The sequence below is a fragment of the Lissotriton vulgaris genome, chromosome 10 (genome assembly GCF_964263255.1).
Source record: "Lissotriton vulgaris chromosome 10, aLisVul1.2, whole genome shotgun sequence".
NCBI lineage: Eukaryota > Metazoa > Chordata > Amphibia > Caudata > Salamandridae > Lissotriton > Lissotriton vulgaris.
In genome coordinates this window covers 536,522,630-536,540,936 of record NC_141698.1, presented here as the reverse complement: position 1 = coordinate 536,540,936, position 18,307 = coordinate 536,522,630, and the positions used below count along the sequence as shown (strand labels likewise).

The 18,307-nt window shown below is 47.4% G+C and overlaps 32 non-coding genes across 32 annotated transcripts; all 32 read right to left on the bottom strand.

The window, feature by feature from the left end:
- Positions 1-109: 109 nt before the first annotated feature.
- TRNAP-CGG (transfer RNA proline (anticodon CGG)) lies at positions 110-181 on the bottom strand. Its single transcript has one exon. It is a non-coding gene; the product is annotated as a tRNA-Pro (tRNA).
- Positions 182-1,113: 932 nt separating this feature from the next.
- TRNAL-CAA (transfer RNA leucine (anticodon CAA)) lies at positions 1,114-1,225 on the bottom strand. The gene is made up of 2 exons: positions 1,188-1,225; positions 1,114-1,159 (listed from the first exon to the last, which is right to left on the bottom strand). It is a non-coding gene; the product is annotated as a tRNA-Leu (tRNA).
- Positions 1,226-1,518: 293 nt separating this feature from the next.
- TRNAV-AAC (transfer RNA valine (anticodon AAC)) lies at positions 1,519-1,591 on the bottom strand. The gene has a single exon. It is a non-coding gene; the product is annotated as a tRNA-Val (tRNA).
- Positions 1,592-1,971: 380 nt separating this feature from the next.
- On the bottom strand, positions 1,972-2,043 carry TRNAP-AGG (transfer RNA proline (anticodon AGG)). Its single transcript has one exon. It is a non-coding gene; the product is annotated as a tRNA-Pro (tRNA).
- Positions 2,044-2,448: 405 nt separating this feature from the next.
- TRNAV-UAC (transfer RNA valine (anticodon UAC)) lies at positions 2,449-2,521 on the bottom strand. The gene has a single exon. It is a non-coding gene; the product is annotated as a tRNA-Val (tRNA).
- Positions 2,522-2,906: 385 nt separating this feature from the next.
- TRNAP-CGG (transfer RNA proline (anticodon CGG)) lies at positions 2,907-2,978 on the bottom strand. Its single transcript has one exon. It is a non-coding gene; the product is annotated as a tRNA-Pro (tRNA).
- Positions 2,979-3,910: 932 nt separating this feature from the next.
- TRNAL-CAA (transfer RNA leucine (anticodon CAA)) lies at positions 3,911-4,022 on the bottom strand. Its single transcript has 2 exons — positions 3,985-4,022; positions 3,911-3,956 (listed from the first exon to the last, which is right to left on the bottom strand). It is a non-coding gene; the product is annotated as a tRNA-Leu (tRNA).
- A 293-nt stretch (positions 4,023-4,315) lies between these two features.
- On the bottom strand, positions 4,316-4,388 carry TRNAV-AAC (transfer RNA valine (anticodon AAC)). The gene has a single exon. It is a non-coding gene; the product is annotated as a tRNA-Val (tRNA).
- A 385-nt stretch (positions 4,389-4,773) lies between these two features.
- TRNAP-AGG (transfer RNA proline (anticodon AGG)) lies at positions 4,774-4,845 on the bottom strand. Its single transcript has one exon. It is a non-coding gene; the product is annotated as a tRNA-Pro (tRNA).
- Positions 4,846-5,250: 405 nt separating this feature from the next.
- On the bottom strand, positions 5,251-5,323 carry TRNAV-UAC (transfer RNA valine (anticodon UAC)). Its single transcript has one exon. It is a non-coding gene; the product is annotated as a tRNA-Val (tRNA).
- Positions 5,324-5,708: 385 nt separating this feature from the next.
- On the bottom strand, positions 5,709-5,780 carry TRNAP-CGG (transfer RNA proline (anticodon CGG)). Its single transcript has one exon. It is a non-coding gene; the product is annotated as a tRNA-Pro (tRNA).
- A 932-nt stretch (positions 5,781-6,712) lies between these two features.
- Positions 6,713-6,824, bottom strand: TRNAL-CAA (transfer RNA leucine (anticodon CAA)). Its single transcript has 2 exons — positions 6,787-6,824; positions 6,713-6,758 (listed from the first exon to the last, which is right to left on the bottom strand). It is a non-coding gene; the product is annotated as a tRNA-Leu (tRNA).
- A 293-nt stretch (positions 6,825-7,117) lies between these two features.
- TRNAV-AAC (transfer RNA valine (anticodon AAC)) lies at positions 7,118-7,190 on the bottom strand. Its single transcript has one exon. It is a non-coding gene; the product is annotated as a tRNA-Val (tRNA).
- Positions 7,191-7,571: 381 nt separating this feature from the next.
- On the bottom strand, positions 7,572-7,643 carry TRNAP-AGG (transfer RNA proline (anticodon AGG)). Its single transcript has one exon. It is a non-coding gene; the product is annotated as a tRNA-Pro (tRNA).
- A 405-nt stretch (positions 7,644-8,048) lies between these two features.
- On the bottom strand, positions 8,049-8,121 carry TRNAV-UAC (transfer RNA valine (anticodon UAC)). The gene has a single exon. It is a non-coding gene; the product is annotated as a tRNA-Val (tRNA).
- A 385-nt stretch (positions 8,122-8,506) lies between these two features.
- On the bottom strand, positions 8,507-8,578 carry TRNAP-CGG (transfer RNA proline (anticodon CGG)). Its single transcript has one exon. It is a non-coding gene; the product is annotated as a tRNA-Pro (tRNA).
- Positions 8,579-9,510: 932 nt separating this feature from the next.
- TRNAL-CAA (transfer RNA leucine (anticodon CAA)) lies at positions 9,511-9,622 on the bottom strand. Its single transcript has 2 exons — positions 9,585-9,622; positions 9,511-9,556 (listed from the first exon to the last, which is right to left on the bottom strand). It is a non-coding gene; the product is annotated as a tRNA-Leu (tRNA).
- A 293-nt stretch (positions 9,623-9,915) lies between these two features.
- Positions 9,916-9,988, bottom strand: TRNAV-AAC (transfer RNA valine (anticodon AAC)). The gene has a single exon. It is a non-coding gene; the product is annotated as a tRNA-Val (tRNA).
- Positions 9,989-10,369: 381 nt separating this feature from the next.
- On the bottom strand, positions 10,370-10,441 carry TRNAP-AGG (transfer RNA proline (anticodon AGG)). The gene has a single exon. It is a non-coding gene; the product is annotated as a tRNA-Pro (tRNA).
- Positions 10,442-10,846: 405 nt separating this feature from the next.
- TRNAV-UAC (transfer RNA valine (anticodon UAC)) lies at positions 10,847-10,919 on the bottom strand. The gene has a single exon. It is a non-coding gene; the product is annotated as a tRNA-Val (tRNA).
- Positions 10,920-11,304: 385 nt separating this feature from the next.
- Positions 11,305-11,376, bottom strand: TRNAP-CGG (transfer RNA proline (anticodon CGG)). The gene has a single exon. It is a non-coding gene; the product is annotated as a tRNA-Pro (tRNA).
- A 932-nt stretch (positions 11,377-12,308) lies between these two features.
- Positions 12,309-12,420, bottom strand: TRNAL-CAA (transfer RNA leucine (anticodon CAA)). Its single transcript has 2 exons — positions 12,383-12,420; positions 12,309-12,354 (listed from the first exon to the last, which is right to left on the bottom strand). It is a non-coding gene; the product is annotated as a tRNA-Leu (tRNA).
- A 293-nt stretch (positions 12,421-12,713) lies between these two features.
- Positions 12,714-12,786, bottom strand: TRNAV-AAC (transfer RNA valine (anticodon AAC)). The gene has a single exon. It is a non-coding gene; the product is annotated as a tRNA-Val (tRNA).
- A 385-nt stretch (positions 12,787-13,171) lies between these two features.
- On the bottom strand, positions 13,172-13,243 carry TRNAP-AGG (transfer RNA proline (anticodon AGG)). Its single transcript has one exon. It is a non-coding gene; the product is annotated as a tRNA-Pro (tRNA).
- A 405-nt stretch (positions 13,244-13,648) lies between these two features.
- Positions 13,649-13,721, bottom strand: TRNAV-UAC (transfer RNA valine (anticodon UAC)). The gene has a single exon. It is a non-coding gene; the product is annotated as a tRNA-Val (tRNA).
- A 385-nt stretch (positions 13,722-14,106) lies between these two features.
- TRNAP-CGG (transfer RNA proline (anticodon CGG)) lies at positions 14,107-14,178 on the bottom strand. Its single transcript has one exon. It is a non-coding gene; the product is annotated as a tRNA-Pro (tRNA).
- Positions 14,179-15,110: 932 nt separating this feature from the next.
- TRNAL-CAA (transfer RNA leucine (anticodon CAA)) lies at positions 15,111-15,222 on the bottom strand. Its single transcript has 2 exons — positions 15,185-15,222; positions 15,111-15,156 (listed from the first exon to the last, which is right to left on the bottom strand). It is a non-coding gene; the product is annotated as a tRNA-Leu (tRNA).
- A 293-nt stretch (positions 15,223-15,515) lies between these two features.
- Positions 15,516-15,588, bottom strand: TRNAV-AAC (transfer RNA valine (anticodon AAC)). The gene has a single exon. It is a non-coding gene; the product is annotated as a tRNA-Val (tRNA).
- Positions 15,589-15,969: 381 nt separating this feature from the next.
- On the bottom strand, positions 15,970-16,041 carry TRNAP-AGG (transfer RNA proline (anticodon AGG)). Its single transcript has one exon. It is a non-coding gene; the product is annotated as a tRNA-Pro (tRNA).
- A 405-nt stretch (positions 16,042-16,446) lies between these two features.
- On the bottom strand, positions 16,447-16,519 carry TRNAV-UAC (transfer RNA valine (anticodon UAC)). Its single transcript has one exon. It is a non-coding gene; the product is annotated as a tRNA-Val (tRNA).
- Positions 16,520-16,904: 385 nt separating this feature from the next.
- On the bottom strand, positions 16,905-16,976 carry TRNAP-CGG (transfer RNA proline (anticodon CGG)). Its single transcript has one exon. It is a non-coding gene; the product is annotated as a tRNA-Pro (tRNA).
- Positions 16,977-17,908: 932 nt separating this feature from the next.
- TRNAL-CAA (transfer RNA leucine (anticodon CAA)) lies at positions 17,909-18,020 on the bottom strand. The gene is made up of 2 exons: positions 17,983-18,020; positions 17,909-17,954 (listed from the first exon to the last, which is right to left on the bottom strand). It is a non-coding gene; the product is annotated as a tRNA-Leu (tRNA).
- Positions 18,021-18,307: the final 287 nt, after the last annotated feature.

The window sequence follows — 18,307 nt, the reverse complement described above, 5'->3', positions numbered from 1 at the left end:
GGAAAATAGCGTGCAGGGTAAGGAACCTTCTCGACATACACAGCGTCTTATAGCATTGAAAAGAAGAAAGGCTCCTATATGACAAGCAGCCTGAAAACTTCCACAGGATGGGCTCGTCCGGGATTTGAACCCGGGACCTCTCGCACCCGAAGCGAGAATCATACCCCTAGACCAACGAGCCTGAGTGGCCAGGAGACATTTTGAACAATTACTGAAGCGTCTTTCAGAAAACAGCAGGGCTATTTGGCTCGTCTCCCTATAAGTGAGCCACACAAAGTCATGTTTTCTCTCAAGTTGTTGTTTTTTCACTCCAGCAAGGAAGGGGGCAGCCAATCTCCTATCGGCCAGTGAGCAGTAAAAAGGCACAGATGAGAACAGCAAGCACTTTCTGGCACTTGTACTCCTCTGCAAGTCCTGGACCCTTGCTCCATAGACTTCCACACCAGAAGCAATGAAGGGCCCACCATTTCTTGCGCCTGAGAAAGAGGTGTTTGATATTTGGATTCAAACGCGCTCGCTCAGCGCTCGATCAGGCTCGATCAGGCGAGATTTATATGAGTGGCTCACAGGCCTGAAACATTCACCTGGGAGACCCAGAGTGGCTGACTTCCCAGTATGGCCATTGTTGGGCGAGTCTCCTCCTTTCCTCCTGCCTCAATCTAGAATTGGCTGCAAATCACAAGAGGGAGTGCAATGTCCGTGTGTAGTGCCTACTCCCAGCTACCTCTCTGTCTTCCTTATGTAAATTAGAATTTTCAAGGGGGGACCATTGGCAATCTGCTCCTCCCACATAACCAGGAAGCCCTGTTGAACATGTCTGCCTGTGTTGTTGCAGGGACAGTGCCTTCTCTGCCAAAAAGGTGGCAGGAGAGCCTCACAACAAATGATGGGATCAACTGCTTATTTCGAAACCCAGCAAGGCAGTTACTGTGATGGATTGCAAATGTAATGGAAGGTGTGCCTGAGGTGTCACTTTCAGAAATACATGGAATTGTAATTGAGGGCCCAGCCTGGTGGATTTCTCTTTATTTACTACAGGTTCCCGCAAATATTGTGGTGTGTGTGGGGAATGCACTGCAAAAATTAGGAAGACTTAAGGGTGTAAAAGGGACCTGTCAGAAGTGGGATTTGAACCCACGCCTCCATGAGGAGACCAGAAGGCTCAGCATCACTGAAGATCAAGCTCTCTTGAGTCTGGCGCCTTAGACCACTCGGCCATCCTGACGGCTCAGGGTGTGCTTAGTTCTGACTTTTCTGTCTGCACCTGCCAACGTTTCCACTTACAACGTTCACAGCAATGTCACAGGTGTAAAGGCCCCAACAATACAACATAGCTCACACAAAATAAAAATAGGCCCAAGAACAACCCCCAGATGATCGATGGAGATAACTTTGTTTCGTCTGCAAAGGTAAAAAAAAATTCTCGCGCCTCACTGTGTTCAAAGACCACCTCTTCTTAAACTTGCATTGAGATAATAAGGTTTTAGAGTGTGCACAAAAAAAGCATCCAATGCACAGTGTTTCTGCCCCGTCTCGAACCGGGGACCTTTCGCGTGTTAGGCGAACGTGATGACCACTACACTACAGAAACTACCTTGGTGCTTTCTACTGTTAGAGGAAAGTTTCTCTCAAGTCTTCACCCTACTTCTATTCTGCTGTATCAGCAGCGGCTCAGAATGTGCAGAACAAGTGTGAAAACCTCAGAGATATCATCCAACATGCTTGCAATTAGACGTATTCAAAACTCACTTGTGCAGGCATCGACAGGCAAATATCTGATGCCTAAATGCCAGCGAGTACAGCTTGGGAAAGCATCACCTGGGACACACTGAGACTAAGCAGGTAGGCAGATAAAGCATGGTGATCCATTTTTCTTCTGAGGTTAGAAATATGTTGTGCAACAATGCACCCAGTATAACGAGAAATAGTCATAGTGCTTTTTTAGTAGGGTTGTATGTTTACCTCTAAAAAGGGCTCGTCCGGGATTTGAACCCGGGACCTCTCGCACCCTAAGCGAGAATCATACCCCTAGACCAACGAGCCACGCAAGAGTCACCTCTGACACGGCTCCAGGGGTTAGTGGCAGCTAGCCAGTACATGCTGCTCTGTTCTGCAATATGATTGCTGTCTTTTCCATGACCGTCATCAAACAAGAAATTAAAAAGCCTCTGTCCTTCAGACAGTTTGTTTGCTTTAAGTGTCTGCTCGTGGTGAGGACAAGAGAAGCATTTCTTCTCTCATGCCTTGCTTTCATGAAGTAGGCCCACCCTACAGAGCAAAGTGCGAGCAAGCGAATGGCGCAAGCTATCGTCACTTCTCTTTTCGAGCTGTCACTGAGGTCTCTGGAGCACACTACGTCAGGCTGGTGAGGAATAGACAGCCTCTATTATCTCAGCTTTTCTATAAAGTGAGCCAGTAAATGCAAACACTGTGAAAAACAGCAAGCTGCATTTCTGCCCGGTCTCGAACCAGGGACCTTTCGCGTGTAAGGCGAACGTGATAACCACTACACTACAGAAACAGACACTACCTCAGGAATCTTGTTGGCGTGTATTGGGTTGGAACGCACAGACTAAGGGCCAACGTCCTTGAAGCTCAAAGTTGGGCTCTCCTTACCCGGTCTCTCTTTCTTTGGAAGACAGGAATGAGGACCACTTTTTTCCCCAAGAGGCGATTTTGAAACCATATCCTGAAATGACACTAGAAAAACTCTTTGCATGTAATGTTCCTACACTGCTGGTCCAGCCCAGAAAAGCAGTTGCAAGGAAGTCCTGCACTCCTTTATCATGTCAAAAGTGGAAAATAGCGTGCAGGGTAAGGAACCTTCTCGACATACACAGCGTCTTATAGCATTGAAAAGAAGAAAGGCTCCTATATGACAAGCAGCCTGAAAACTTCCACAGGATGGGCTCGTCCGGGATTTGAACCCGGGACCTCTCGCACCCGAAGCGAGAATCATACCCCTAGACCAACGAGCCTGAGTGGCCAGGAGACATTTTGAACAATTACTGAAGTGTCTTTCAAAAAACAGCAGGGCTATTTGGCTCGTCTCCCTATAAGTGAGCCACACAAAGTCATGTTTTCTCTCAAGTTGTTGTTTTTTCACTCCAGCAAGGAAGGGGGCAGCCAATCTCCTATCGGCCAGTGAGCAGTAAAAAGGCACAGATGAGAACAGCAAGCACTTTCTGGCACTTGTACTCCTCTGCAAGTCCTGGACCCTTGCTCCATAGACTTCCACACCAGAAGCAATGAAGGGCCCACCATTTCTTGCGCCTGAGAAAGAGGTGTTTGATATTTGGATTCAAACGCGCTCGCTCAGCGCTCGATCAGGCTCGATCAGGCGAGATTTATATGAGTGGCTCACAGGCCTGAAACATTCACCTGGGAGACCCAGAGTGGCTGACTTCCCAGTATGGCCATTGTTGGGCGAGTCTCCTCCTTTCCTCCTGCCTCAATCTAGAATTGGCTGCAAATCACAAGAGGGAGTGCAATGTCCGTGTGTAGTGCCTACTCCCAGCTACCTCTCTGTCTTCCTTATGTAAATTAGAATTTGCAAGGGGGGACCATTGGCAATCTGCTCCTCCCACATAACCAGGAAGCCCTGTTGAACATGTCTGCCTGTGTTGTTGCAGGGACAGTGCCTTCTCTGCCAAAAAGGTGGCAGGAGAGCCTCACAACAAATGATGGGATCAACTGCTTATTTCGAAACCCAGCATGGCAGTTACTGTGATGGAGTGCAAATGTAATGGAAGGTGTGCCTGAGGTGTCCCTTTCAGAAATACATGGAATTGTGATTGAGGGCCCAGCCTGGTGGATTTCTCTTTATTTATTACAGGTTCCTGTAAATATTGTGGTGTGTCTGGGGAATGCACTGCAAACATTAGGAAGACTTAAGGGTGTAAAAGGGAACTGTCAGAAGTGGGATTTGAACCCACGCCTCCATGAGGAGACCAGAAGGCTCAGCATCACTGAAGATCAAGCTCTCTTGAGTCTGGCGCCTTAGACCAATCGGCCATCCTGACGGCTCAGGGTGTGCTTAGTTCTGACTTTTCTGTCTGCACCTGCCAACGTTTCCACTTACAACGTTCACAGCAATGTCACAGGTGTAAAGGCCCCAACAATACAACATAGCTCACACAAAATAAAAATAGGCCCAAGAACAACCCCCAGATGATCGATGGAGATAACTTTGTTTCGTCTGCAAAGGTTAAAAAAAATTCTCGCGGCTCACTGTGTTCAAAGACCACCTCTTCTTAAACTTGCATTGAGATAATAAGGTTTTAGAGTGTGCACAAAAAAAGCATCCAATGCACAGTGTTTCTGCCCGGTCTCGAACCGGGGACCTTTCGCGTGTTAGGCGAACGTGATGACCACTACACTACAGAAACTACCTTGGTGCTTTCTACTGTTAGAGGAAAGTTTCTCTCAAGTCTTCACCCTACTTCTATTCTGCTGTATCAGCAGCGGCTCAGAATATGCAGAACAAGTGTGAAAACCTCAGAGATATCATCCAACATGCTTGCAATTAGACGTATTCAAAACTCACTTGTGCAGGCATCGACAGGCAAATATCTGATGCCTAAATGCCAGCGAGTACAGCTTGGGAAAGCATCACCTGGGACACACTGAGACTAAGCAGGTAGGCAGATAAAGCATGGTGATCCATTTTTCTTCTGAGGTTAGAAATATGTTGTGCAACAATGCACCCAGTATAACGAGAAATAGTCAGGCATAGTGCTTTTTTAGTAGGGTTTGTATGTTTACCTCTAAAAAGGGCTCGTCCGGGATTTGAACCCGGGACCTCTCGCACCCTAAGCGAGAATCATACCCCTAGACCAACGAGCCACGCAAGAGTCACCTCTGACACGGCTCCAGGGGTTAGTGGCAGCTAGCCAGTACATGCTGCTCTGTTCTGCAATATGATTGCTGTCTTTTCCATGACCGTCATCAAACAAGAAATTAAAAAGCCTCTGTCCTTCAGACAGTTTGTTTGCTTTAAGTGTCTGCTCGTGGTGAGGACAAGAGAAGCATTTCTTCTCTCATGCCTTGCTTTCATGAAGTAGGCCCACCCTACAGAGCAAAGTGCGAGCAAGCGAATGGCGCAAGCTATCGTCACTTCTCTTTTCGAGCTGTCACTGAGATCTCTGGAGCACACTACGTCAGGCTGGTGAGGAATAGACAGCCTCTATTATCTCAGCTTTTCTATAAAGTGAGCCAGTAAATGCAAACACTGTGAAAAACAGCAAGCTGCATTTCTGCCCGGTCTCGAACCAGGGACCTTTCGCGTGTAAGGCGAACGTGATAACCACTACACTACAGAAACAGACACTACCTCAGGAATCTTGTTGGCGTGTATTGGGTTGGAACGCACAGACTAAGGGCCAACGTCCTTGAAGCTCAAAGTTGGGCTCTCCTTACCCGGTCTCTCTTTCTTTGGAAGACAGGAATGAGGACCACTTTTTTCCCCAAGAGGCGATTTTGAAACCATATCCTGAAATGACACTAGAAAAACTCTTTGCATGTAATGTTCCTACACTGCTGGTCCAGCCCAGAAAAGCAGTTGCAAGGAAGTCCTGCACTCCTTTATCATGTCAAAAGTGGAAAATAGCGTGCAGGGTAAGGAACCTTCTCGACATACACAGCGTCTTATAGCATTGAAAAGAAGAAAGGCTCCTATATGACAAGCAGCCTGAAAACTTCCACAGGATGGGCTCGTCCGGGATTTGAACCCGGGACCTCTCGCACCCGAAGCGAGAATCATACCCCTAGACCAACGAGCCTGAGTGGCCAGGAGACATTTTGAACAATTACTGAAGCGTCTTTCAGAAAACAGCAGGGCTATTTGGCTCGTCTCCCTATAAGTGAGCCACACAAAGTCATGTTTTCTCTCAAGTTGTTGTTTTTTCACTCCAGCAAGGAAGGGGGCAGCCAATCTCCTATCGGCCAGTGAGCAGTAAAAAGGCACAGATGAGAACAGCAAGCACTTTCTGGCACTTGTACTCCTCTGCAAGTCCTGGACCCTTGCTCCATAGACTTCCACACCAGAAGCAATGAAGGGCCCACCATTTCTTGCGCCTGAGAAAGAGGTGTTTGATATTTGGATTCAAACGCGCTCGCTCAGCGCTCGATCAGGCGAGATCAGGCGAGATTTATATGAGTGGCTCACAGGCCTGAAACATTCACCTGGGAGACCCAGAGTGGCTGACTTCCCAGTATGGCCATTGTTGGGCGAGTCTCCTCCTTTCCTCCTGCCTCAATCTAGAATTGGCTGCAAATCACAAGAGGGAGTGCAATGTCCGTGTGTAGTGCCTACTACCAGCTACCTCTCTGTCTTCCTTATGTAAATTAGAATTTTCAAGGGGGGACCATTGGCAATCTGCTCCTCCCACATAACCAGGAAGCCCTGTTGAACATGTCTGCCTGTGTTGTTGCAGGGACAGTGCCTTCTCTGCCAAAAAGGTGGCAGGAGAGCCTCACAACAAATGATGGGATCAACTGCTTATTTCGAAACCCAGCAAGGCAGTTACTGTGATGGATTGCAAATGTAATGGAAGGTGTGCCTGAGGTGTCACTTTCAGAAATACATGGAATTGTGATTGAGGGCCCAGCCTGGTGGATTTCTCTTTATTTACTACAGGTTCCCGCAAATATTGTGGTGTGTGTGGGGAATGCACTGCAAAAATTAGGAAGACTTAAGGGTGTAAAAGGGACCTGTCAGAAGTGGGATTTGAACCCACGCCTCCATGAGGAGACCAGAAGGCTCAGCATGACTGAAGATCAAGCTCTCTTGAGTCTGGCGCCTTAGACCACTCGGCCATCCTGACGGCTCAGGGTGTGCTTAGTTCTGACTTTTCTGTCTGCACCTGCCAACGTTTCCACTTACAACGTTCACAGAAATGTCACAGGTGTAAAGGCCCCAACAATACAACATAGCTCACACAAAATAAAAATAGGCCCAAGAACAACCCCCAGATGATCGATGGAGATAACTTTGTTTCGTCTGCAAAGGTAAAAAAAAATTCTCGCGGCTCACTGTGTTCAAAGACCACCTCTTCTTAAACTTGCATTGAGATAATAAGGTTTTAGAGTGTGCACAAAAAAAGCATCCAATGCACAGTGTTTCTGCCCCGTCTCGAACCGGGGACCTTTCGCGTGTTAGGCGAACGTGATGACCACTACACTACAGAAACTACCTTGGTGCTTTCTACTGTTAGAGGAAAGTTTCTCTCAAGCCTTCACCCTACTTCTATTCTGCTGTATCAGCAGCGGCTCAGAATGTGCAGAACAAGTGTGAAAACCTCAGAGATATCATCCAACATGCTTGCAATTAGACGTATTCAAAACTCACTTGTGCAGGCATCGACAGGCAAATATCTGATGCCTAAATGCCAGCGAGTACAGCTTGGGAAAGCATCACCTGGGACACACTGAGACTAAGCAGGTAGGCAGATAAAGCATGGTGATCCATTTTTCTTCTGAGGTTAGAAATATGTTGTGCAACAATGCACCCAGTATAACGAGAAATAGTCATAGTGCTTTTTTAGTAGGGTTTGTATGTTTACCTCTAAAAAGGGCTCGTCCGGGATTTGAACCCGGGACCTCTCGCACCCTAAGCGAGAATCATACCCCTAGACCAACGAGCCACGCAAGAGTCACCTCTGACACGGCTCCAGGGGTTAGTGGCAGCTAGCCAGTACATGCTGCTCTGTTCTGCAATATGATTGCTGTCTTTTCCATGACCGTCATCAAACAAGAAATTAAAAAGCCTCTGTCCTTCAGACAGTTTGTTTGCTTTAAGTGTCTGCTCGTGGTGAGGACAAGAGAAGCATTTCTTCTCTCATGCCTTGCTTTCATGAAGTAGGCCGACCCTACAGAGCAAAGTGCGAGCAAGCGAATGGCGCAAGCTATCGTCACTTCTCTTTTCGAGCTGTCACTGAGGTCTCTGGAGCACACTACGTCAGGCTGGTGAGGAATAGACAGCCTCTATTATCTCAGCTTTTCTATAAAGTGAGCCAGTAAATGCAAACACTGTGAAAAACAGCAAGCTGCATTTCTGCCCGGTCTCGAACCAGGGACCTTTCGCGTGTAAGGCGAACGTGATAACCACTACACTACAGAAACAGACACTACCTCAGGAATCTTGTTGGCGTGTATTGGGTTGGAACGCACAGACTAAGGGCCAACGTCCTTGAAGCTCAAAGTTGGGCTCTCCTTACCCGGTCTCTCTTTCTTTGGAAGACAGGAATGAGGACCACTTTTTTCCCCAAGAGGCGATTTTGAAACCATATCCTGAAATGACACTAGAAAAACTCTTTGCATGTAATGTTCCTACACTGCTGGTCCAGCCCAGAAAAGCAGTTGCAAGGAAGTCCTGCACTCCTTTATCATGTCAAAAGTGGAAAATAGCGTGCAGGGTAAGGAACCTTCTCGACATACACAGCGTCTTATAGCATTGAAAAGAAGAAAGGCTCCTATATGACAAGCAGCATGAAAACTTCCACAGGATGGGCTCGTCCGGGATTTGAACCCGGGACCTCTCGCACCCGAAGCGAGAATCATACCCCTAGACCAACGAGCCTGAGTGGCCAGGAGACATTTTGAACAATTACTGAAGCGTCTTTCAGAAAACAGCAGGGCTATTTGGCTCGTCTCCCTATAAGTGAGCCACACAAAGTCATGTTTTCTCTCAAGTTGTTGTTTTTTCACTCCAGCAAGGAAGGGGGCAGCCAATCTCCTATCGGCCAGTGAGCAGTAAAAAGGCACAGATGAGAACAGCAAGCACTTTCTGGCACTTGTACTCCTCTGCAAGTCCTGGACCCTTGCTCCATAGACTTCCACACCAGAAGCAATGAAGGGCCCACCATTTCTTGCGCCTGAGAAAGAGGTGTTTGATATTTGGATTCAAACGCGCTCGCTCAGCGCTCGATCAGGCTCGATCAGGCGAGATTTATATGAGTGGCTCACAGGCCTGAAACATTCACCTGGGAGACCCAGAGTGGCTGACTTCCCAGTATGGCCATTGTTGGGCGAGTCTCCTCCTTTCCTCCTGCCTCAATCTAGAATTGGCTGCAAATCACAAGAGGGAGTGCAATGTCCGTGTGTAGTGCCTACTACCAGCTACCTCTCTGTCTTCCTTATGTAAATTAGAATTTTCAAGGGGGGACCATTGGCAATCTGCTCCTCCCACATAACCAGGAAGCCCTGTTGAACATGTCTGCCTGTGTTGTTGCAGGGACAGTGCCTTCTCTGCCAAAAAGGTGGCAGGAGAGCCTCACAACAAATGATGGGATCAACTGCTTATTTCGAAACCCAGCAAGGCAGTTACTGTGATGGATTGCAAATGTAATGGAAGGTGTGCCTGAGGTGTCACTTTCAGAAATACATGGAATTGTAATTGAGGGCCCAGCCTGGTGGATTTCTCTTTATTTACTACAGGTTCCCGCAAATATTGTGGTGTGTGTGGGGAATGCACTGCAAAAATTAGGAAGACTTAAGGGTGTAAAAGGGACCTGTCAGAAGTGGGATTTGAACCCACGCCTCCATGAGGAGACCAGAAGGCTCAGCATCACTGAAGATCAAGCTCTCTTGAGTCTGGCACCTTAGACCACTCGGCCATCCTGACGGCTCAGGGTGTGCTTAGTTCTGACTTTTCTGTCTGCACCTGCCAACGTTTCCACTTACAACGTTCACAGAAATGTCACAGGTGTAAAGGCCCCAACAATACAACATAGCTCACACAAAATAAAAATAGGCCCAAGAACAACCCCCAGATGATCGATGGAGATAACTTTGTTTCGTCTGCAAAGGTAAAAAAAAATTCTCGCGGCTCACTGTGTTCAAAGACCACCTCTTCTTAAACTTGCATTGAGATAATAAGGTTTTAGAGTGTGCACAAAAAAAGCATCCAATGCACAGTGTTTCTGCCCCGTCTCGAACCGGGGACCTTTCGCGTGTTAGGCGAACGTGATGACCACTACACTACAGAAACTACCTTGGTGCTTTCTACTGTTAGAGGAAAGTTTCTCTCAAGTCTTCACCCTACTTCTATTCTGCTGTATCAGCAGCGGCTCAGAATGTGCAGAACAAGTGTGAAAACCTCAGAGATATCATCCAACATGCTTGCAATTAGACGTATTCAAAACTCACTTGTGCAGGCATCGACAGGCAAATATCTGATGCCTAAATGCCAGCGAGTACAGCTTGGGAAAGCATCACCTGGGACACACTGAGACTAAGCAGGTAGGCAGATAAAGCATGGTGATCCATTTTTCTTCTGAGGTTAGAAATATGTTGTGCAACAATGCACCCAGTATAACGAGAAATAGTCATAGTGCTTTTTTAGTAGGGTTTGTATGTTTACCTCTAAAAAGGGCTCGTCCGGGATTTGAACCCGGGACCTCTCGCACCCTAAGCGAGAATCATACCCCTAGACCAACGAGCCACGCAAGAGTCACCTCTGACACGGCTCCAGGGGTTAGTGGCAGCTAGCCAGTACATGCTGCTCTGTTCTGCAATATGATTGCTGTCTTTTCCATGACCGTCATCAAACAAGAAATTAAAAAGCCTCTGTCCTTCAGACAGTTTGTTTGCTTTAAGTGTCTGCTCGTGGTGAGGACAAGAGAAGCATTTCTTCTCTCATGCCTTGCTTTCATGAAGTAGGCCCACCCTACAGAGCAAAGTGCGAGCAAGCGAATGGCGCAAGCTATCGTCACTTCTCTTTTCGAGCTGTCACTGAGGTCTCTGGAGCACACTACGTCAGGCTGGTGAGGAATAGACAGCCTCTATTATCTCAGCTTTTCTATAAAGTGAGCCAGTAAATGCAAACACTGTGAAAAACAGCAAGCTGCATTTCTGCCCGGTCTCGAAGCAGGGACCTTTCGCGTGTAAGGCGAACGTGATAACCACTACACTACAGAAACAGACACTACCTCAGGAATCTTGTTGGCGTGTATTGGGTTGGAACGCACAGACTAAGGGCCAACGTCCTTGAAGCTCAAAGTTGGGCTCTCCTTACCCGGTCTCTCTTTCTTTGGAAGACAGGAATGAGGACCACTTTTTTCCCCAAGAGGCGATTTTGAAACCATATCCTGAAATGACACTAGAAAAACTCTTTGCATGTAAAGTTCCTACACTGCTGGTCCAGCCCAGAAAAGCAGTTGCAAGGAAGTCCTGCACTCCTTTATCATGTCAAAAGTGGAAAATAGCGTGCAGGGTAAGGAACCTTCTCGACATACACAGCGTCTTATAGCATTGAAAAGAAGAAAGGCTCCTATATGACAAGCAGCCTGAAAACTTCCACAGGATGGGCTCGTCCGGGATTTGAACCCGGGACCTCTCGCACCCGAAGCGAGAATCATACCCCTAGACCAACGAGCCTGAGTGGCCAGGAGACATTTTGAACAATTACTGAAGTGTCTTTCAAAAAACAGCAGGGCTATTTGGCTCGTCTCCCTATAAGTGAGCCACACAAAGTCATGTTTTCTCTCAAGTTGTTGTTTTTTCACTCCAGCAAGGAAGGGGGCAGCCAATCTCCTATCGGCCAGTGAGCAGTAAAAAGGCACAGATGAGAACAGCAAGCACTTTCTGGCACTTGTACTCCTCTGCAAGTCCTGGACCCTTGCTCCATAGACTTCCACACCAGAAGCAATGAAGGGCCCACCATTTCTTGCGCCTGAGAAAGAGGTGTTTGATATTTGGATTCAAACGCGCTCGCTCAGCGCTCGATCAGGCTCGATCAGGCGAGATTTATATGAGTGGCTCACAGGCCTGAAACATTCACCTGGGAGACCCAGAGTGGCTGACTTCCCAGTATGGCCATTGTTGGGCGAGTCTCCTCCTTTCCTCCTGCCTCAATCTAGAATTGGCTGCAAATCACAAGAGGGAGTGCAATGTCCGTGTGTAGTGCCTACTCCCAGCTACCTCTCTGTCTTCCTTATGTAAATTAGAATTTGCAAGGGGGGACCATTGGCAATCTGCTCCTCCCACATAACCAGGAAGCCCTGTTGAACATGTCTGCCTGTGTTGTTGCAGGGACAGTGCCTTCTCTGCCAAAAAGGTGGCAGGAGAGCCTCACAACAAATGATGGGATCAACTGCTTATTTCGAAACCCAGCATGGCAGTTACTGTGATGGAGTGCAAATGTAATGGAAGGTGTGCCTGAGGTGTCCCTTTCAGAAATACATGGAATTGTGATTGAGGGCCCAGCCTGGTGGATTTCTCTTTATTTATTACAGGTTCCTGTAAATATTGTGGTGTGTCTGGGGAATGCACTGCAAACATTAGGAAGACTTAAGGGTGTAAAAGGGAACTGTCAGAAGTGGGATTTGAACCCACGCCTCCATGAGGAGACCAGAAGGCTCAGCATCACTGAAGATCAAGCTCTCTTGAGTCTGGCGCCTTAGACCACTCGGCCATCCTGACGGCTCAGGGTGTGCTTAGTTCTGACTTTTCTGTCTGCACCTGCCAACGTTTCCACTTACAACGTTCACAGCAATGTCACAGGTGTAAAGGCCCCAACAATACAACATAGCTCACACAAAATAAAAATAGGCCCAAGAACAACCCCCAGATGATCGATGGAGATAACTTTGTTTCGTCTGCAAAGGTTAAAAAAAATTCTCGCGGCTCACTGTGTTCAAAGACCACCTCTTCTTAAACTTGCATTGAGATAATAAGGTTTTAGAGTGTGCACAAAAAAAGCATCCAATGCACAGTGTTTCTGCCCGGTCTCGAACCGGGGACCTTTCGCGTGTTAGGCGAACGTGATGACCACTACACTACAGAAACTACCTTGGTGCTTTCTACTGTTAGAGGAAAGTTTCTCTCAAGTCTTCACCCTACTTCTATTCTGCTGTATCAGCAGCGGCTCAGAATATGCAGAACAAGTGTGAAAACCTCAGAGATATCATCCAACATGCTTGCAATTAGACGTATTCAAAACTCACTTGTGCAGGCATCGACAGGCAAATATTTGATGCCTAAATGCCAGCGAGTACAGCTTGGGAAAGCATCACCTGGGACACACTGAGACTAAGCAGGTAGGCAGATAAAGCATGGTGATCCATTTTTCTTCTGAGGTTAGAAATATGTTGTGCAACAATGCACCCAGTATAACGAGAAATAGTCAGGCATAGTGCTTTTTTAGTAGGGTTTGTATGTTTACCTCTAAAAAGGGCTCGTCCGGGATTTGAACCCGGGACCTCTCGCACCCTAAGCGAGAATCATACCCCTAGACCAACGAGCCACGCAAGAGTCACCTCTGACACGGCTCCAGGGGTTAGTGGCAGCTAGCCAGTACATGCTGCTCTGTTCTGCAATATGATTGCTGTCTTTTCCATGACCGTCATCAAACAAGAAATTAAAAAGCCTCTGTCCTTCAGACAGTTTGTTTGCTTTAAGTGTCTGCTCGTGGTGAGGACAAGAGAAGCATTTCTTCTCTCATGCCTTGCTTTCATGAAGTAGGCCCACCCTACAGAGCAAAGTGCGAGCAAGCGAATGGCGCAAGCTATCGTCACTTCTCTTTTCGAGCTGTCACTGAGATCTCTGGAGCACACTACGTCAGGCTGGTGAGGAATAGACAGCCTCTATTATCTCAGCTTTTCTATAAAGTGAGCCAGTAAATGCAAACACTGTGAAAAACAGCAAGCTGCATTTCTGCCCGGTCTCGAACCAGGGACCTTTCGCGTGTAAGGCGAACGTGATAACCACTACACTACAGAAACAGACACTACCTCAGGAATCTTGTTGGCGTGTATTGGGTTGGAACGCACAGACTAAGGGCCAACGTCCTTGAAGCTCAAAGTTGGGCTCTCCTTACCCGGTCTCTCTTTCTTTGGAAGACAGGAATGAGGACCACTTTTTTCCCCAAGAGGCGATTTTGAAACCATATCCTGAAATGACACTAGAAAAACTCTTTGCATGTAATGTTCCTACACTGCTGGTCCAGCCCAGAAAAGCAGTTGCAAGGAAGTCCTGCACTCCTTTATCATGTCAAAAGTGGAAAATAGCGTGCAGGGTAAGGAACCTTCTCGACATACACAGCGTCTTATAGCATTGAAAAGAAGAAAGGCTCCTATATGACAAGCAGCCTGAAAACTTCCACAGGATGGGCTCGTCCGGGATTTGAACCCGGGACCTCTCGCACCCGAAGCGAGAATCATACCCCTAGACCAACGAGCCTGAGTGGCCAGGAGACATTTTGAACAATTACTGAAGCGTCTTTCAGAAAACAGCAGGGCTATTTGGCTCGTCTCCCTATAAGTGAGCCACACAAAGTCATGTTTTCTCTCAAGTTGTTGTTTTTTCACTCCAGCAAGGAAGGGGGCAGCCAATCTCCTATCGGCCAGTGAGCAGTAAAAAGGCACAGATGAGAACAGCAAGCACTTTCTGGCACTTGTACTCCTCTGCAAGTCCTGGACCCTTGCTCCATAGACTTCCACACCAGAAGCAATGAAGGGCCCACCATTTCTTGCGCCTGAGAAAGAGGTGTTTGATATTTGGATTCAAACGCGCCCGCTCAGCGCTCGATCAGGCTCGATCAGGCGAGATTTATATGAGTGGCTCACAGGCCTGAAACATTCACCTGGGAGACCCAGAGTGGCTGACTTCCCAGTATGGCCATTGTTGGGCGAGTCTCCTCCTTTCCTCCTGCCTCAATCTAGAATTGGCTGCAAATCACAAGAGGGAGTGCAATGTCCGTGTGTAGTGCCTACTACCAGCTACCTCTCTGTCTTCCTTATGTAAATTAGAATTTTCAAGGGGGGACCATTGGCAATCTGCTCCTCCCACATAACCAGGAAGCCCTGTTGAACATGTCTGCCTGTGTTGTTGCAGGGACAGTGCCTTCTCTGCCAAAAAGGTGGCAGGAGAGCCTCACAACAAATGATGGGATCAACTGCTTATTTCGAAATCCAGCAAGGCAGTTACTGTGATGGATTGCAAATGTAATGGAAGGTGTGCCTGCGGTGTCACTTTCAGAAATACATGGAATTGTGATTGAGGGCCCAGCCTGGTGGATTTCTCTTTATTTACTACAGGTTCCCGCAAATATTGTGGTGTGTGTGGGGAATGCACTGCAAAAATTAGGAAGACTTAAGGGTGTAAAAGGGACCTGTCAGAAGTGGGATTTGAACCCACGCCTCCATGAGGAGACCAGAAGGCTCAGCATCACTGAAGATCAAGCTCTCTTGAGTCTGGCGCCTTAGACCACTCGGCCATCCTGACGGCTCAGGGTGTGCTTAGTTCTGACTTTTCTGTCTGCACCTGCCAACGTTTCCACTTACAAAGTTCACAGAAATGTCACAGGTGTAAAGGCCCCAACAATACAACATAGCTCACACAAAATAAAAATAGGCCCAAGAACAACCCCCAGATGATCGATGGAGATAACTTTGTTTCGTCTGCAAAGGTAAAAAAAAATTCTCGCGGCTCACTGTGTTCAAAGACCACCTCTTCTTAAACTTGCATTGAGATAATAAGGTTTTAGAGTGTGCACAAAAAAAGCATCCAATGCACAGTGTTTCTGCCCCGTCTCGAACCGGGGACCTTTCGCGTGTTAGGCGAACGTGATGACCACTACACTACAGAAACTACCTTGGTGCTTTCTACTGTTAGAGGAAAGTTTCTCTCAAGTCTTCACCCTACTTCTATTCTGCTGTATCAGCAGCGGCTCAGAATGTGCAGAACAAGTGTGAAAACCTCAGAGATATCATCCAACATGCTTGCAATTAGACGTATTCAAAACTCACTTGTGCAGGCATCGACAGGCAAATATCTGATGCCTAAATGCCAGCGAGTACAGCTTGGGAAAGCATCACCTGGGACACACTGAGACTAAGCAGGTAGGCAGATAAAGCATGGTGATCCATTTTTCTTCTGAGGTTAGAAATATGTTGTGCAACAATGCACCCAGTATAACGAGAAATAGTCATAGTGCTTTTTTAGTAGGGTTTGTATGTTTACCTCTAAAAAGGGCTCGTCCGGGATTTGAACCCGGGACCTCTCGCACCCTAAGCGAGAATCATACCCCTAGACCAACGAGCCACGCAAGAGTCACCTCTGACATGGCTCCAGGGGTTAGTGGCAGCTAGCCAGTACATGCTGCTCTGTTCTGCAATATGATTGCTGTCTTTTCCATGACCGTCATCAAACAAGAAATTAAAAAGCCTCTGTCCTTCAGACAGTTTGTTTGCTTTAAGTGTCTGCTCGTGGTGAGGACAAGAGAAGCATTTCTTCTCTCATGCCTTGCTTTCATGAAGTAGGCCCACCCTACAGAGCAAAGTGCGAGCAAGCGAATGGCGCAAGCTATCGTCACTTCTCTTTTCGAGCTGTCACTGAGGTCTCTGGAGCACACTACGTCAGGCTGGTGAGGAATAGACAGCCTCTATTATCTCAGCTTTTCTATAAAGTGAGCCAGTAAATGCAAACACTGTGAAAAACAGCAAGCTGCATTTCTGCCCGGTCTCGAACCAGGGACCTTTCGCGTGTAAGGCGAACGTGATAACCACTACACTACAGAAACAGACACTACCTCAGGAATCTTGTTGGCGTGTATTGGGTTGGAACGCACAGACTAAGGGCCAACGTCCTTGAAGCTCAAAGTTGGGCTCTCCTTACCCGGTCTCTCTTTCTTTGGAAGACAGGAATGAGGACCACTTTTTTCCCCAAGAGGCGATTTTGAAACCATATCCTGAAATGACACTAGAAAAACTCTTTGCATGTAATGTTCCTACACTGCTGGTCCAGCCCAGAAAAGCAGTTGCAAGGAAGTCCTGCACTCCTTTATCATGTCAAAAGTGGAAAATAGCGTGCAGGGTAAGGAACCTTCTCGACATACACAGCGTCTTATAGCATTGAAAAGAAGAAAGGCTCCTATATGACAAGCAGCATGAAAACTTCCACAGGATGGGCTCGTCCGGGATTTGAACCCGGGACCTCTCGCACCCGACGCGAGAATCATACCCCTAGACCAACGAGCCTGAGTGGCCAGGAGACATTTTGAACAATTACTGAAGCGTCTTTCAGAAAACAGCAGGGCTATTTGGCTCGTCTCCCTATAAGTGAGCCACACAAAGTCATGTTTTCTCTCAAGTTGTTGTTTTTTCACTCCAGCAAGGAAGGGGGCAGCCAATCTCCTATCGGCCAGTGAGCAGTAAAAAGGCACAGATGAGAACAGCAAGCACTTTCTGGCACTTGTACTCCTCTGCAAGTCCTGGACCCTTGCTCCATAGACTTCCACACCAGAAGCAATGAAGGGCCCACCATTTCTTGCGCCTGAGAAAGAGGTGTTTGATATTTGGATTCAAACGCGCTCGCTCAGCGCTCGATCAGGCTCGATCAGGCGAGATTTATATGAGTGGCTCACAGGCCTGAAACATTCACCTGGGAGACCCAGAGTGGCTGACTTCCCAGTATGGCCATTGTTGGGCGAGTCTCCTCCTTTCCTCCTGCCTCAATCTAGAATTGGCTGCAAATCACAAGAGGGAGTGCAATGTCCGTGTGTAGTGCCTACTACCAGCTACCTCTCTGTCTTCCTTATGTAAATTAGAATTTTCAAGGGGGGACCATTGGCAATCTGCTCCTCCCACATAACCAGGAAGCCCTGTTGAACATGTCTGCCTGTGTTGTTGCAGGGACAGTGCCTTCTCTGCCAAAAAGGTGGCAGGAGAGCCTCACAACAAATGATGGGATCAACTGCTTATTTCGAAACCCAGCAAGGCAGTTACTGTGATGGATTGCAAATGTAATGGAAGGTGTGCCTGAGGTGTCACTTTCAGAAATACATGGAATTGTAATTGAGGGCCCAGCCTGGTGGATTTCTCTTTATTTACTACAGGTTCCCGCAAATATTGTGGTGTGTGTGGGGAATGCACTGCAAAAATTAGGAAGACTTAAGGGTGTAAAAGGGACCTGTCAGAAGTGGGATTTGAACCCACGCCTCCATGAGGAGACCAGAAGGCTCAGCATCACTGAAGATCAAGCTCTCTTGGGTCTGGCGCCTTAGACCACTCGGCCATCCTGACGGCTCAGGGTGTGCTTAGTTCTGACTTTTCTGTCTGCACCTGCCAACGTTTCCACTTACAACGTTCACAGAAATGTCACAGGTGTAAAGGCCCCAACAATACAACATAGCTCACACAAAATAAAAATAGGCCCAAGAACAACCCCCAGATGATCGATGGAGATAACTTTGTTTCGTCTGCAAAGGTAAAAAAAAATTCTCGCGGCTCACTGTGTTCAAAGACCACCTCTTCTTAAACTTGCATTGAGATAATAAGGTTTTAGAGTGTGCACAAAAAAAGCATCCAAT